The sequence below is a fragment of the Nothoprocta perdicaria genome, unplaced genomic scaffold, assembly GCF_003342845.1.
Source record: "Nothoprocta perdicaria isolate Ctin4 unplaced genomic scaffold, notPer1 scaffold_111, whole genome shotgun sequence".
In the NCBI taxonomy this organism is placed as follows: domain Eukaryota; kingdom Metazoa; phylum Chordata; class Aves; order Tinamiformes; family Tinamidae; genus Nothoprocta; species Nothoprocta perdicaria.
In genome coordinates this window covers 1,007,854-1,012,788 of record NW_020454217.1, presented here as the reverse complement: position 1 = coordinate 1,012,788, position 4,935 = coordinate 1,007,854, and positions in this window count along the sequence as shown.

The window sequence follows — 4,935 nt, the reverse complement described above, 5'->3', positions numbered from 1 at the left end:
GTGGCCGCCGGCGGGGCCCGGCCCGGCCGCGCTCAACAACTTCACTCGCGGCCCCGTCCCGCTGCCCCCGCACGGCAGGGCCCGGCAGCGCCCCCGGCTCCACCTGCGTCCCCAAAATGCGCAGCGGTATCAGGAAGCAGTTCCTGAAACCGAGGCTGCGGCTCTGGCGTACTTCAGTTGCACTGTTTCTAGAAGGTTTCTCCTCAACTTTGACAGCCACAGCCTGGGTGAGGCATTTCCTCTATTAACTGCGATGCCGGCACAGCAACAACCACCGCGTTCGGCCGCCGCTTCTCTCTTCATCCTCAAAACGCTCATTTTGCATCAGCCCTCCCGCTGGCCCCTCATCATGGGACCTGTCTCCTGCACCCGCTCCTGCCTCCCCAGCACCTCCACACGCATAAACTCTCTGGCTTATTAAAGACTTCCACACCTCCACACGCACAAACTCCCTGGCTTATTAAAGACTTCCATACTCAGAGTTCACACAAAACAATTGCACACACAATAAATCTGAAATACAGTATAAACAGAATAAATATGTTTAAAACTTTTTTACCTTGTGAATAACCAGCAATTGCCATTTGAGAATTTTTTTGCATTTAATTTTTGCAGCAGTTGACATTCTTGAACTTGCTCAAAAGCTCAAGTGAGAGCAGCCCTTGAATATGAACTACTGCATTACTAAATTGATGTACTCGGATTTAAAACAAGCAACAGTTTGCTTTGGTTTTAAACATAGCAAAGTTTTATCAGAATGAACCGCAGCAAAGCTGATTCTTCATATGAGAATGACCAAACTGACATCATTTTGGCTTCAGAGACAGTCTTTCCTTAGGGCATAGCGTCTGGCATTGCGCCACAAAAACATGTTTTCGCCTTGTCATACACAGTTGATTTTTGGTGCCAAGGTGGGGAGGGAGGAGGTTTACCTTTGAACCATCAGACTGCTCACAGCTACGAATGCAGCAGCAGGCAGGGTTCAAAGCTGGGTAATCAGGAGGTTTTCAAGCATTTGTTTGCCTTAGTATTAAAACCATGATTTGAGGCAGGTTTAGGAACTGCAGGAACCTGAAACACTAGTGGTCCCCTTAATCTGTCGTGTTCTTGTCTTAAGGCACCCAGTTTTGTTCTGTGGGCTTTGGTCTTCGGCACTTCGTTAGTTCTGCTTAGATCTTTGCAGGGTGTTGAAGTAATGTTTTGTGGCTTGTGGTTTGTTCCCCAGGCTGGAACAGGGCAGGCATTATTTCACAGTTGCCTGTGACTGTGGGGAACCAAAGTCATCCTTTACAGTCCCGTGTTATATTATATACAGTCCCGTAACTTACAGCAATTCTGTGGAAGTAATTACAAGGAGTAAACATCACTTAGACATTTTGGTAACAGCTTAAAGAAGACCCATAATTGTAAACAACGCAGCTTCGTTCAAAATCATCTGCTCTCCATGAGCCTCAAAGACCTTGAATCCTCAGAATTACTCTTGATCATCCAGTTACTTCACTGACATTGCACCATTGGTTAGACTTTCTCTGAACTCATGACAGTCACACCTGTGTCGCCATCGCTATTACTCTAAAATCTCTAATACTTCTTAACTACTTATCTGTATTGCCGTTTGAATATGTATTTCTGCCAGTTCACTTTCCTCTTACTCTACTCTACAATGTTATCATCTGCTTATTCTGTGGCATTTTCACAAAAAAAAAAAAAGAAAAAAGAAAAAAAGCTACTCAGGAGTTAATGTTGCCTTTAGCCTCCTTGCTACTGCACAACGGGAAGAATCAATCAGTGACGGTCAGCGCCACATTACCAGAAAAATTCCAGCAGAGTGACCGAAACAGGACAGCCTGAATACGGCTGCTGCCTGCATGGGCAAGACAGAGCCTCCTCCACAAATACCCAGGATCTGTGGGCAAACTCTGTCAACTCAGTGCTTCTAACCTTCCAGAGAAAAAGTAGCTCTCTATCAGTATAATTGTTAAGTTCCACATTTTCTAATCAGTTCTCAAGAAAATATATATTTTTCTGTAAGACATCCTAATGGCTACTTGTTACAATTCAGATATTTTTAAAAACTTCCTTAGCTTCTGTCAGCACTATATTCTGTTTCTTTGATTCTGTACTGCCATTTTTTTTTCTGGATTTTTTTCCCTGAAAATATCAAAGCTATTTACATTAACATACCATACAGCTCAGCTATACAATAATGTGAATTATTCAAAGAGTTTTGCAAGATTGTCATTTTTCAGTCTCCAGGAGATGAAACACAAACTATGAAAAAGAACCTTCCACTGACTCCCTCTAAAACTGTTACTAACAGATTTTGTTTCTTGCAGTTGAAAACTGTACAAGAATACAAACTAAATTGTATTTCACATGTCAAAGAGCTTCACAATTATACTTATGCAATCAGCTTGTGCTGCAAATTAAAAACAAGACTTGCTACCAGATCTTAAGTAAAAACAAATTTACAACTCCAGTAAGTTCATCAAAAACAATCATCAGGAAATCTACTCATACCAGTTACGATGGCACGACTAGCCTAAGAGGAGGCTCCAAATGAAATAGAAAAGTAGCAACCAAATTAGCTCATCTTTTACAAGACAAATTAATGATACTTGAGTTGCTTTTCATCAGGAGTTGTGTTTCCAGCTCTCTCAAGAATAAAACCTTTAACTTAATAAAACAATGTTGGATGGAGTCTGTTCATTTGAACTGTGTGGGAATAGCCTCATTCACGGGAACCATCCCTTAGTCTGCTGATTAACACAGAAGACTTTGGAAGAAGAGAGAGAAACTTGTGAAGTTCTTTTCTAACTCCCTAAAATAAGTAGAATATTTTCTTTGGTTAAATTTAGAGAAAATAGGGGCAGAGCAAGAAATTCCAGCCTTTGTTTCACATACACATATGATCTTTCTAACAATTTCTGCAATCCCATGGCCCAAATCATCTAGTCCATCTGATTAGTCACAGCTGAATCTGGCCTACTGACATAAAGTAAAAATAAATAAATAAATAAATAAAAATCTACGTATTTCCCTAAGATTAAGCAGGAATAGAAGCTGTTTATACATATGGCTGCTTGTAGCAGTTACCCAAATGAGAGTTACTCCAGATAACATTTCATGAAAAACATTATCTTGAAATATTAACATTTTTATCCAACATACTAATGGAAAATGATGAAACAAACCTGGTACTTTTAACTGATTACTCCTCTGAATACCTTGGCAGTTGTAGGGAGAGAGAAGTTGAGGATTCTAGCCAGGAGCTATTCTTGAGTGAAGAACCACTCCTCAGTGCATCACTTGGCACCATATGCCAGTTCTGACACCAAATTAGCCCAGCAAGGTGACAGTGCTGGTTTTCCAACTCGATCCCCATGTCTGCAGGGTATCATCAAAGTCTCCATAAGCAGCACCTACATCTGACATTATCATTGCCTTTGTGAGACTTCTGAACCAAGAGCATTCTTTACTATTGCTTTGTGCTTCACTGTTATTTCTAATCTGTCCTTCTTCAGCCCCAAATCCTTTAGTTACTGTCAAACACTTCGGATTCTAAGAGATGAAAAGAGATTTATCTCAGATATAATATCTCTTCTTGAAGCTCCCAACTGCCTTTTTATTTCTTTACAGTATCCACTTGCTTTAAAAAAAAAAAGGCAAAAACTCAGTCTCAAGATTTTTTACAACTGATAATGAGTTGAGCTGACAGTTAAATACATTTCAAAAACATTTTCCAAAGAAGGTGATAAATCGTGCTAATGGTAATAACACAGTATCTGACCTCCCTATACTCTCACATCCTATTTACACTTTGCTCAGTTTTTTAGACATGACTATTATTTCAATACTTCAACACACTTACATTGGACAGTCTAAAGCTAGAAGATTTCACTTAATTTAAACAGCAATCCCTCCATTCCCCAATCTCGTAGTCTTCCTTGACAGGCACTTAAGAATAAAAGGCATAATACTCTTGAAATAGTTTCCCTTTATCACACATACATGGACTAGAATGGTAATTTCTGAAAAGGTATTGGGATTATGCAAACTTGTTGATCCATATAACATATAGCCTACTCGGATCATCATCATGCTAGTTAATAATTCACATCTAAATACAATACCTCAGTTGCCATGGCTCAGTAAGAATAAAATTAAGGAGATTTACATTTTCCTACTGAGAAATCTGGAATGCTGTCTACTATTTTATCCTCGTGTCCTTTAAACTTGTTAGAAATGCTGATGCTGTCATAAGCCTTTATCACTAGCGTGAAGAGAACTAAAATATGTATTTGGGGGTTATTTGTTTTCTACTAACTAGCAACAAAAATCACGAGAAAAGTCATTGTTACAAAATATGTCAAAACCAAGTACCTTTAAATAGAGACTGCCGATTTACACTTCTATCCAGTATGCTTTAAATCTATTCTATGAATTTCTCTATGGCACCAGGGAAGCAATTCCTTCTGCTCCTCTTTTTTAATACATGGATAGTGTAAAAAATGGCAAGAACAGTTGAAAACCTGAAGGTTTTCAAACTGCTTTCTAACAAATAGTTTTACACTGATGTCCTTTATTCAACAAAGACATATTAACAAAATTTAGTACAAAGAGGGTCAATAATTTTCCCCAAAACTACGATTTGTGCTACAGTTAATGTAATACTAACAAACTCACATAACAAAGACTGCTATCAAGAAAAGAAACGGAGTATATTGTTCCCCTGTAGATAAACTACAAACAGCAAGTCCTATAGTTAATAGGCTAAGATCACTTGTCCAAATGTTCAGAAACATGACTTCTACTTAGCAAAATTGCAATATCTTAAAAATTGAAATCTTCTCTGAGAAAATCATCTCTCAATGAAGTTATTTCTCAAACCACCGTGCTGATGGAAAAAGGAGACAGTTTAAATGATACGCAGTG